This window comes from Oncorhynchus mykiss, chromosome 32, assembly GCF_013265735.2.
Source record: "Oncorhynchus mykiss isolate Arlee chromosome 32, USDA_OmykA_1.1, whole genome shotgun sequence".
In the NCBI taxonomy this organism is placed as follows: Eukaryota; Metazoa; Chordata; class Actinopteri; order Salmoniformes; family Salmonidae; genus Oncorhynchus; species Oncorhynchus mykiss.
The window spans coordinates 9,692,534-9,705,033 of NC_050572.1; the positions used below are offsets into that span (position 1 = coordinate 9,692,534).

At 45.1% G+C, this 12,500-nt stretch overlaps 1 protein-coding gene across 1 annotated transcript in view; it reads right to left on the reverse strand.

Annotated features, from left to right (window-relative positions):
* LOC110487885 (AT-hook DNA-binding motif-containing protein 1) overlaps window positions 1-12,500 on the reverse strand; it is a gene marked incomplete at its 3' end in the record, with an annotated part of 38,249 nt that overhangs the window by 25,069 nt on the left and 680 nt on the right. The window lies entirely within an intron of this gene.

Genomic DNA, 12,500 nt, shown 5'->3' on the forward strand with positions numbered 1-12,500 from the left:
ATTTACGGTTGATATATGATTGATTATATATTTTAAAAACAACCTGAGGATTGATTATAAAAAACGTTTGACAAGTTTCTGTGGACATTATGGAAACTATTTGGAATTTGTCTGCGTTTTCGTGACCGCTCTTTCCTGTGGATTTCTGAACATAACGCGACAAACAAACGGAGGTATTGTGGATCTAAAAATATTCTTAATGGAACAAAAATAACATTTGTTGTGTAACTGGGAGTCTCGTGAGTGAAAACATCCGAAGATCATCAAAGGTAAACGATTAATTTGATTGCTTTTCTGATTTTCGTGACCGAGCTACCTGATGCTAAGTGTACTTAATGTTTTATCGTGCGATCGATAAACTTACACAAACGCTTGGATTCCTTTCGCTGTAAAGCATAATTTCAATTTCACGACAGGTGGATTAACAAAAGGCTAAGCTGTGTTTTCCTATATTGCACTTGTGATTTCAAGAATATAAATATTTATAGTATGTAGCGCTATGCTATTCAGCGGTTGTTGATGACACTTATCCCGATATCGGGATTGCAGCCATAACAAGTTAAAGGTCTTACTCAAAGCGGCTACGGAGAGTGTGACAGCTGATGCGCTCATGCATGCTTCAGTGTTGTTTGCCTTGAAGCGAGCATAGAAGTTATTTAGCTCATCTGGTAGGCTCGTGTCACTGGGCAGCTGTGCTTCCCTTTGTAGTCCGTAATATTTTGCAAGTCCTGCCACATTCAACGAGTATCGGAGCCGGTGTAGTACGATTCAATCTTAGTCCTGTATTGACGCTTTGCCTGTTTAATGGTTCGTCGTAGGGCATAGCGGGATTTATTATAAGCGTCCGGGTTAGAGTCCCGCACCTTGAAAGCAGAAGCTCTACCCTTTAGTTCAGTGCAGATGTTGCCTGTAATCCATGGCTTCTGTTTGGGGTATGTACGTACGGTCACTGTGGGGATGACGTCATCAATGCACTTATTGATGAAGCCAGTGACAGATGTGGTGTACAACTCAATGCCATCGGAAGAATCCCGGAACATATTCCAGTCTGTACTCGCAAAACAGTCCTGTAGCTTAGCATCTGCGTCATTTGACCACTTCCTTATTGACTGAGTCACTGGTACTTTCCGCTTCAGTTTTTGCTTGTAAGCAGGAATCAGGAGTTATGGTCAGATTTGGCAAATGGAGGGCGAGGGAGAGCTTTGTACGCGTCTATGTGTGTAGAGTAAAAGGGATCTTGAGTTTTTTTTAACCTCTGGTTGCACATGTAACATGCTGGTAGAAATGAGGTAAAACGGATTTAAGTTTCCCTGCATTAAAGTCCCCGGCCACTAGGAGCGCCGCCTGTGGATGAGCATTTTCTTATTTGCTTATGGCCTTATACAGCTCGTTGAGTGCCGTCTTAGTGCCAGCATTGGTTTGTGGTGGTAAATAGACATCTACGAAAACTATAGATGAAAACTCTCTTGGTAAATAGTGTGGTCAACAGCTTATCATGAGATACTCTAACTCAACATGTCTGGGACTGCTTAAAGACGAGATCGGTAGCCCCATCTTTGCGTCTCTGACCTGCTCACATTAAACGAGTGTCGGTGACGGCAGCATGCCTCGAGTAGGCAACGGGGATTTTGTCTCCGATCTCAAAAACTTGTCTGCGACAGCTAAATCAGGGCCAAAATCGTGTAGTGTCCACCTGGCTTTAGAGGCTGCTGCCCTGTGTACATACAGTCATTGAACGCTGGTCACGTTAATGTTTACATACTGTTTTATCCTCTTCATACAGTGCCTTCAGAAAGTATTCAGACCCCTTGACTTTTTCCACATTTTGTTACGTTACAGACTTATTAAAAAAAAAAAAATTTTTAATGATTCCCTCATCAATCTACACACATTACCCCATAATGACAAAACAAAAAAATGGTTTTAAGAAATGTTTGTAAATTTAGTCGAAATAAAAAACTGAAATATCACATTTACATAAGTATTCAGACCCCTTTACTCAGTACTTTATTGAAGCACCTTTGGCAGTGATTACAGCCTCAAGTCTTCTTGGGTATGATGCTACAATCTTGGCACACCTGTATTTGGGGAGTTTCTCCCATTCTTCTCTGCAGATCCTCTCAAGCTCTGTCAGGTTGGGAGTGTCGCTGCACAGCTATTTTCAGGTCTCTCCAGAGATGTTTGATCGAGTTCAAGTCCGGGCTCTGGCTGGGCCACTCAAGGACATTCAGAGACTTGTCCCGAAGCCACTCCTGCGTTGTCTTGTCTGTGTACTCAGGGTCGTTGTCCTGTTGGACGGTGAATCTTCGGCCCAGTCTGAGGTCCTGAGCGCTCTGGAGAAGCTTTTCATCAAGGATCTCTCAGTACTTTGCTCCGTTCATCTTTGCTTCGATCCTGACTAGTTTCCTAGCCCCTGCCGCTGAACACCGGTCATGCTTCACCGTAGGGATGGTGCCAGGTTTCCTCCAGAAGTGACGTTTGGCATTCAGGCCAAAGAGTTTAATCTTGGTTTCAAACAGACCAGAGAATCTTGTTTCTAATTGTCTGAGAGTCCTTTAAGTGCCTTTTGGTAAACTTCAAGTAGGCTGCCTTTTAATGAGGAGAGGCTTACATCCGGCCAATCTATCATAAAGGCCTAATTGGTGGAGTGCTGCAGAGATGGTTATCCTTCTGGAAGGTTCTCCCATCTCCACAGAGGAACTCTAGAGCTCTGTCAGAGTGACCATCGGGTTCTTGATCACCTCCCTGAAGAAGGCCCTTCTACCTCGATTGCTCAGTTTAACCGGGCGGCCAGCTCTAGGAAGAGTCTTGGTGGTTCCAAACTTCTTCCATTTATGAATAATGAAGGCCACTGTGTTCTTAGCTGCATAAATGTTTTGGTACCCTTCCCCAGATGTGTGCCTCGACACAATCCTGTCTCGGAGCTCTACGGACAATTCCTTCTATCTCATGGCTTGGATTTTGCTCTGACATACACTGTCAACTGTGGGACCTTATATAGACTAGAGGTCGACCGATTAATCGGAATGGCTGATTAATTAGGGCCGATTTCAAGTTTTCATAACAATCGGAAATCTTTTTTTTTAATACCTTTATTTAACTTGGCAAGTCAGTTAAGCACAGATTCTTATTTTCAATGACAGCCTAGGAAGGGTGGGTTAACTGCCTCGTTCAGGGGCAGAACAACAGATTTTCACCTTGTCAGCTCGGGAGATCTAATCTTGCAATCTTACAGTTAACTAGTCCAACGCAATAACGACCTGCCTCTCTCTCGTTGCACTCCACAAGGAGACTGCCTGTTACGCGAATGCAGTAAGCCAAGGTAAGTTGCTAGCTAGCATTAAACTTATCTTATAAAAAACAATCAATCATAATCACTAGTTAACTACACATGGTTGATGATATTACTAGATATTATCTAGCGTGTCCTGCGTTGCATATAATCTGACTGAGCATACAAGCATACAAGTATCTAAGTATCTGACTGAGCGGTGGTAGGCAGAAGCAGGCGCGTAAACATTCATTCAAACAGCACTTTAGTGCGTTTTGCCAGCAGCTCTTCGTTGTGCGTCAAGCATTGAGCTGTTTATGACTTCAAGCCTATCAACTCCCGAGATGAGGCTGGTGTAACCGAAGTGAAATGGCTAGCTAGTTAGCGTGCGCTAATAGCGTTCACCTTCACTCGCTCTGAGCCTTCTAGATGTTGTTCCCCTTGCTCTGCATGGGTAACGCTGCTTCGATCGTGGCTGTTATCGTTGTGTTGCTGGGGGGGGGGGGGGAAATCGAATGTAATCACTATTTAGATTACATTTTAAGGCAGCCAAATGTGAAGGGTGTGCAAGGGGTGTTTCGATTTTCACTAGGCACTGTAAATAACCCCTCCAACCAACCAACCAACCAACCAAGCACATTTACACACACACACACACACACACACACACATGTACTGTCCCTCAGATTATTACTTTGTTGAAAGGATAAGAACAGCCCTTCTTCTCCTTGCCAGTCAATCAGCCTCTTTCTCAATCCATCCCAACCCCGTCTCTATCTCTCTCTCCCGTCTCTCTCTCTCTCTCTCTCCCCCGTCTCTCTCTCTCTCCCGTCTCTATCTCTCTTCTCTTTCTCCACCCGTCCTCCTCCCTGTCTGCCCCCCCCCCCCTTGCTCCAGGAGCCTGAGTGTGCAGTGCATTCATCAATCTTCCCCCATTCCCCCTCTCCTCCTCCCGTCTTCCGTCCTTATCTCTTCCTCTCTCTGTCTTATCTCACTATAGCTCACGCTGAGGAAATGCTTTCTCTCTCTCCCTTTCTCTCTTTTTCTCCCTTTCTCTTTCTCTCCCTTTCTCTCTTTTTCTCTCTCTCTTTCTCTCGCTCCCTTTCTCTCTCTAGCTCCCTTTCTCCCTTTCTCTCTCTCTTTCTCTCTCCCTCTCATGAAGTGTGTGATCCCAGCAGACACTACCTTCCAGTGGAGAGGTAGAGGGGGTGAGAGACATGAGGTAGAGGGGGTGAGAGACATGAGGTAGAGGGGGTGAGAGACATGAGGAAGAGGGGGTGAGAGACATGAGGTAGAGGGGGTGAGAGACATGAGGTAGAGGGGGTGAGAGACATGAGGAAGAGGGGGTGAGAGACATGAGGAAGAGGGGGTGAGAGACATGAGGTAGAGGGGGTGAGAGACATGAGGTAGAGGGGGTGAGAGACATGAGGTAGAGGGGGTGAGAGACATGAGGTAGAGGGGGTGAGAGACATGAGGTAGAGGGGGTGAGAGACATGAGGAAGAGGGGGTGAGAGACATGAGGAAGAGGGGGTGAGAGACATGAGGTAGAGGGGGTGAGAGACATGAGGAAGAGGGAGTGAGAGACATGAGGAAGAGGGAGTGAGAGACATGAGGTAGAGGGGGTGAGAGACATGAGGTAGAGGGGGTGAGAGACATGAGGTAGAGGGGGTGAGAGACATGAGGAAGAGGGGGTGAGAGACATGAGGAAGAGGGGGTGAGAGACATGAGGAAGAGGGGGTGAGAGACATGAGGTAGAGGGAGTGAGAGACATGAGGTAGAGGGGGTGAGAGACATGAGGAAGAGGGGGTGAGAGACATGAGGTAGAGGGGGTGAGAGACATGAGGTAGAGGGAGTGAGAGACATGAGGTAGAGGGAGTGAGAGACATGAGGAAGAGGGAGTGAGAGACATGAGGTAGAGGGGGTGAGAGACATGAGGAAGAGGGGGTGAGGAGGCAGGGGAGAGAAAGGAATAAAGAGAGGGAGGAAGAGAAGGAGTGGGAGAGAAAAGAAAAACTATTCATCATTAACACTCCTAGAACAGAACCTTTATCTGTTGTGTTAATGAGGAGCAGAACCTTTAACTGTTGTGTTAATGAGGAGCAGAACCTTTAACTGTTGTGTTAATGAGGAGCAGAACCTTTAACTGTTGTGTTAATGAGGAGCAAATGTGTTAATGAGGAGCAGAACCTTTAACTGTTGTGTTAATGAGGAGCAGAACCTTTAACTGTTGTGTTAATGAGGAGCAGAACCTTTAACTGTTGTGTTAATGAGGAGCAGAACCTTTAACTGTTGTGTTATTGAGGAGCAGAACCTTTATCTGTCGTGTTAATGAGGAGCAGAACCTTTAACTATTGTGTTAATGAGGAGCAGAACCTTTAACTGTTGTGTTAATGAGGAGCAGAACCTTTAACTGTTGTGTTAATGAGGAGCAGAACCTTCAACTGTTGTCCTAATGAGGAGCAGAACCTTTACCTGTTGTGTTAAGGAGCAGAACCTTTAACTGTTGTGTTAATGAGGAGCAGAACCTTTAACTGTTGTGTTAATGAGGAGCAGAACCTTTAACTGTTGTGTTAATGAGGAGCAGAACCTTTAATTGTTGTGTTAATGAGGAGCAGAACCTTTAACTGTTGTGTTAATGAGGAGCAGATGTAATGCCCGGGGTGTAGTGGAGGAAGGAGTCAGACGCAGGAGACAGAGTTCAGAGTAGGCTACTTCTTCATACACCGACCAGGTGAAAACAGACGCCACTCAAACGGGATGCCCCAAAACACGGGGGAACTAAAAAGTCCCAAAAAACAGCTCACGTACACGAACAACCGTGACATACATGCGTGTACAAAGAGTACACGTAAAACAATCCCCCACACCCAGCAGGCAGGCCGGCTGGCTAATAAAGCCCAACTAATAAACCTAATTAACAACAGGTGTAACTAATAAACAGACAAGGACAGGGAGGAAAAGATCAGTGGAAGCTAGTAGGCCAGTGACGACGACCGCCGAGCGCCGCCCGAACGGGAAGGGGAGCCACCTTCGGTAGGAGTCGTGACAGCAGAACCTTTAACTGCTGTGTTAATTCATGAGCAGAACCTTTAACTGCTGTGTTAATGAGGAGCAGAACCTTTAACTGCTGTGTTAATGAGGAGCAGAACCTTTAACTGTTGTGTTAATGAGGAGCAGAACCTTTAACTGTTGTGTTAATGAGGAGCAGAACCTTTAACTGTTGTGACAATGAGGAGCAGAACCTTTAACTGTCGTGTTAATGAGGAGCAGAACCTTTAACTGTTGTGTTAATGAGGAGCAGAACCTTTATCTGTTGTGTTAATGAGGAGCAGAACCTTTAACTGTCGTGTTAATGAGGAGCAGAACCTTTAACTGTCGTGTTAATGAGGAGCAGAACCTTTAACTGTTGTGTTAATGAGGAGCAGAACCTTTAACTGTTGTGACAATGAGGAGCAGAACCTTTAACTGTTGTGACAATGAGGAGCAGAACCTTTAACTGTTGCGTTAATGGGGAGCAGAACCTTTACCTGTTGTGTTAATGAGGAGCAGAACCTTTAACTGTTGTGTTAATGAGGAGCAGAACCTTTACCTGTTGTGTTAATGAGGAGCAGAACCTTTAACTGTTGTGTTAATGAGGAGCAGAACCTTTAACTGTTGTGTTAATGAGGAGCAGAACCTTTACCTGTTGCGTTAATGGGGAGCAGAACCTTTACCTGTTGTGTTAATGAGGAGCAGAACCTTTAACTGTTGTGTTAATGAGGAGCAGAACCTTTATCTGTTGTGTTAAGGAGCAGAACCTTTAACTGTTGTGTTAATGAGGAGCAGAACCTTTAACTGTTGTGTTAATGAGGAGCAAATGTGTTAATGAGGAGCAGAACCTTTAACTGTTGTGTTAATGAGGAGCAGAACCTTTAACTGTTGTGTTAATGAGGAGCAGAACCTTTAACTGTTGTGTTAATGAGGAGCAGAACCTTTAACTGTTGTGTTAATGATGCGACAATGTTAGAGGAATGGCAAATGAACATCTTATAAACCACTTATAAATGTTTTATAATCTGTCACCTGTCTGATCATCTGCGTCATCTTTTGCTCTGTGAACACACACACACACACACACACACACACACACACACACACACACACACACGCATCCACACACAAACACTGTAACACATCTCTTTTCAGACTTCCAGTGTCTAATCAATACGCAAATGAGACACTGTTAGAGTGTGTGTGTGTATGTGTGTGTATTGAGAGAGCGAGCGAGCGCGCGCGAGAGAGAGAGAGAGCGCGCGAGAGAGAGAGAGAGATAGAGAGAGAAGAGTTATGTGTGCAGGTGTGTGTATGAGAGAGGACAAGAGAATGGCAGATGGAGTGTGTGTGTGTGTGTGTGTGTGTGTGTGTGTGTGTGCGTGCGTGCGTGCGTGCGTGCGTGTGTGTGTGTGTGTGTGTGGGTATGGGTGAGAGTTTCTCCTCTCTCTCCTCTTTAATAATTGAGCTGATTCTTTCCAGCTTGTTAGTGAGCTAGACACACACGCTCTCTCCCTCTATCGTTTTTTTCTCTGCCTGCACTCTCCTCTCTCCATCATGTTCTCTCCCCACCGCCGCCGCCCCTCTAGTCAGAGGTTATGGTCCTACAGCAGCTAATGTTAAACCAGCTGTTGTCAGACAGACAGACAGACAGACAGACAGCCAGACAGACAGACAGACAGACAGACAGACAGACAGACAGACAAACAGACAGACAGACAGACAGACAGACAGACAGACAGACAGACAGACAGACAGACAGACAGACAGACAGACAGACAGACAGACAGACAGACAGACAGACTGGAGAGAGAGCGAGAGAGAGAGAGAGAGAGAGAGAAATTCTCACAAAATTTCAAAAGAATTAAGACATTTCAAATGTCATATTATGAAAATATACACTGTTGTAATGATGTGCAAATAAGTACAAAAGGGAAAATAAATAAGCATAAATATGGGTTGTATTTACAAAAGTGTTTGCTCTTCACTGGTTGACCTTTTCTTGTGGCAACAGGTCACAAATCTTGCTGCGGTGATGTCACACTGATATTTCACCCAGTAGCTATGGGAGTTTATCAAAATTGGTTTTGTTTTCAAATTCTTTGTGGATCTGTGTAATCTGAGGGAAATATGTGTCTCTAATATGGTCATAGATTGGGCAGGAGGCTAGGAAGTGCAGCTCAGTTTCCACCTCATTTTGTGGGCAGTGTGCACATAGCCTGTCTTCTCTTGAGAGCCAGGTCTGCCTATGGCGGCCTTTCTCAATAGCAAGGCTATGCTCACTGAGTCTGTACATAATCAAAGCTTTCCTTAAGTTTGGGTCAGTCACAGTGGTCAGGTATTCTGCCACTGTGTACTCTCTGTTTAGGGCCAAATAGTATTCTAGTTTGCTCTGTTTTTTTGTAAATTCTTTCCAATGATTCAAGTAATTATCTTTTTGTTTTCTCATGTTTCGGTTGGGTCTCATTGTGTTGCTGGGCCAATGTTAATGCATTGTGTTGGAATATACACACACACACACACACACACAGACACTAACTGGAATAGAACTAGAACCTGGACTAGTTGTAATAGAACCAGAACTAGCTGGACTAGAACCAGAGAACCAGAAAGAACTGCACTAGAACCAGAACTAGAAATAACTGGACTTGAACCAGAACTAGAAATAACTGGACTAGAACCAGAACTAGAAATAACTGGACTAGAATCAAATCAAATCAAATCAAATTTATTTATATAGCCCTTCGTACATCAGCTGATATCTCAAAGTGCTGTACAGAAACCCAGCCTAAAACCCCAAACAGCAAGCAATGCAGGTGTAGAAGCACGGTGGCTAGGAAAAACTCCCTAGAAACTAGAACCAGAACTAGAACCAGAACTAGCTGAAATAGAACTAGAACCACAACTCTAACTGTCAGGGTCATGACCTTCAGTTAGAAAGGGTGTGTGACACACACATACACACACACACACACACACACACACACACACCCAGAGAGACACAAACTCCAGCCAAACAAATACCTACATGAAGCAGTCCAGGACAAACACTCAGCGTTTCTGTATAGATGTGTGTGTTGACTGCTGACCTGGCCTATAAGGACAGCGAGAACATCCGTGGCGATACAAGGCTGTTTCTATGACTACCACCACCGAGCACACAGGTACACAATAGGTCTACGCTATTATATATCCACAAATGGCACACACCTACACACACCTACACACACACACACACACACACACCTACACACACACACCTATACACGCCTACACACACCTACGCAAATACAGACGTACATACCCACACCCATACAGACATACATACCCACACCCATACAGACATACATACCCACACCCATACAGACATACATACCCACACCCATACAGACATACATACCCACACCCATACAGACATACATACCCACACCCATACAGACGACTCTCCCTTTAAAACATATCATTCTGCATCACGTGCACGAGTTGTGCATGTCAATAAGGGCCCTAAATAAAATACACTGTCAGGACACACGTACACTGGCCCTGGGCTATCTTTCTCTTTCTCTCATTTACAATGACAGCCAAACCCAAACCCGGATGACGCTGGGCCAATTGTGCGCCGCCCTATGGGACTCCCAATCACGGCGGGTTGTAATACAGCCAGGAATCAAACCAGGGTCTGTAGTGACGCCTCTAGCACTGAGATGCAGTGCCTTAGACCGCTGCGCCACTCGGGAGCCATACTTTTCCTGACTTCTAAGAACAGAAGTGAAAATGTTGTCTGTTCTGGGAAAGTTTATTTTTTTACTCTGGTTCCAGGGAGGTCCTGAGAACGTTTTACTCTGGTTCCAGGGAGGTCCTGAGAACGTTTTACTCTGGTTCCAGGGAGGTCCTGAGAACGTTTTACTCTGGTTCCAGGGAGGTCCTGAGAACGTTTTACTCTGGTTCCAGGGAGGTCCTGAGAACGTTTTACTCTGGTTCCAGGGAGGTCCTGAGAACGTTTTACTCTGGTTCCAGGGAGGTCCTGAAAACGTTTTACTCTGGTTCCAGGGAGGTCCTGAGAACGTTTTACTCTGGTTCCAGGGAGGTCCTGAGAGCGTTTTACTCTGGTTCCAGGGAGGTCCTGAGAACGTTTTACTCTGGTTCCAGGGAGGTCCTGAGAACGTTTTACTATGGTTCCAGGGAGGTCCTGAGAACGTTTTACTCTGGTTCCAGGGAGGTCCTGAAAACGTTTTACTCTGGTTCCAGGGAGGTCCTGAGAACGTTTTACTCTGGTTCCAGGGAGGTCCTGAGAGCGTTTTACTCTGGTTCCAGGGAGGTCCTGAGAACGTTTTACTCTGGTTCCAGGGAGGTCCTGAGAACGTTTTACTCTGGTTCCAGGGAGGTCCTGAGAGCGTTTTACTCTGGTTCCAGGGAGGTCCTGAGAGCGTTTTACTCTGGTTCCAGGGAGGTCCTGAGAACGTTTTACTCTGGTTCCAGGGAGGTCCTGAGAGCGTTTTACTCTGGTTCCAGGGAGGTCCTGAGAGCGTTTTACTCTGGTTCCAGGGAGGTCCTGAGAACGTTTTACTCTGGTTCCAGGGAGGTCCTGAGAGCGTTTTACTCTGGTTCCAGGGAGGTCCTGAGAGCGTTTTACTCTGGTTCCAGGGAGGTCCTGAGAACATTTTACTCTGGTTCCAGGGAGGTCCTGAGAACGTTTTACTCTGGTTCCAGGGAGGTCTTGAGAACGTTTTACTCTGGTTCCAGGGAGGTCCTGAGAGCGTTTTACTCTGGTTCCAGGGAGGTCCTGAGAACGTTTTACTCTGGTTCCAGGGAGGTCCTGAGAGCGTTTTACTCTGGTTCCAGGGAGGTCCTGAGAACGTTTTACTCTGGTTCCAGGGAGGTCCTGAGAGCGTTTTACTCTGGTTCCAGGGAGGTCCTGAGAGCGTTTTACTCTGGTTCCAGGGAGGTCCTGAGAACATTTTACTCTGGTTCCTTGAAAAGTTTCCTGGAAGGTTTTATTAAGGTTATCTGGAGGTTTTTATATGACTTAACCTTAACACTTTCACTGAACCTTTCAATAAGACTGCTAGCTTCATTTGGAACTCCAAGTACAAAGAGGAATTAATCATGCAGTGGGATTTGAATTTACCTGTTCAAATCACCTGTTATTTATCCATGGTAGTAGTCCACTGCGCCACCAGGATGGAACTTAAACACTTTGTTTTTTTACACATACAAAACACTTCCTTTTAGTCTATTCAAACTGACCCAATTTCAAAGGAAACAAGCGCTCAATAAAACCAGGTGAGGCCAATTAGTGGGCGAGGGCCAACACACCTGAACACACTTTACAAGATAGAGTTTTATTGATGCTGAGAACAGAATTAATATGTTTTTAAATAACATTCTTAGAACGTTCTCTGAACGTTACTAAAAGTTTTTTTTTTTTAAATATGGAATGTTCTCAGAACCATCTGAAAACATGGTTTTAAATAGAACCACGAGTAAATGTAGGAAACATTATGCAGAAGTACTGAAATTCCCACAGAAGAAGTTGCTTTCTTAACGTTCTCTGAACTATTTGTGAATGTTCCCATTGTCAAACCATTTGGAGAGATTGTTCCTAGAACATTAACAAAAATGTCAATTAAATGTAAAGTAATGAAATGAACAAGAAAATAATGTTGTTTTTTTTTTTTGCCAAGTTCCTTAAATGTGCTGAGAATGTTCCAAAACCAAGCAACGATCCTGCACCATTTCCAGAAAGTTCTGGGAAGGTTGTATACAAGATAAACACAGGACAAGCACACTCTCACCGAGCTGGAAGAAACATATTGTTCTCAGAATGGTACGTGCTAGCTGGGCTTTCTCTATCTCCAAGTAAATTAGAGTAAACATCTGTCGGTGCGCGCCCAGTGCTCGCGCCACAGCAGCACCGGAGCACCGAATGTTCCATTGAGCTCCGAGACCGACCACGTCCATTCACGGTGAATGCAGATGAGAGACAGTCTGTCTCAGTAACGGATCTGTGTGAATGTGTGTTTGTGTGGTAGACATCTTGGGTTTCACAACCAGCAGAAACAATAACCTTAACTCTGTGTGTGTGTGTGTGTGTGTGTGTGTGTGTGTGCGTGCGTGCGTGATCGCCATCGGTAATTAGAGGGAAGTCCACCACATCAGTGACAGACTGACCCAGCGCGAGTTATAACGGCACCGCCGA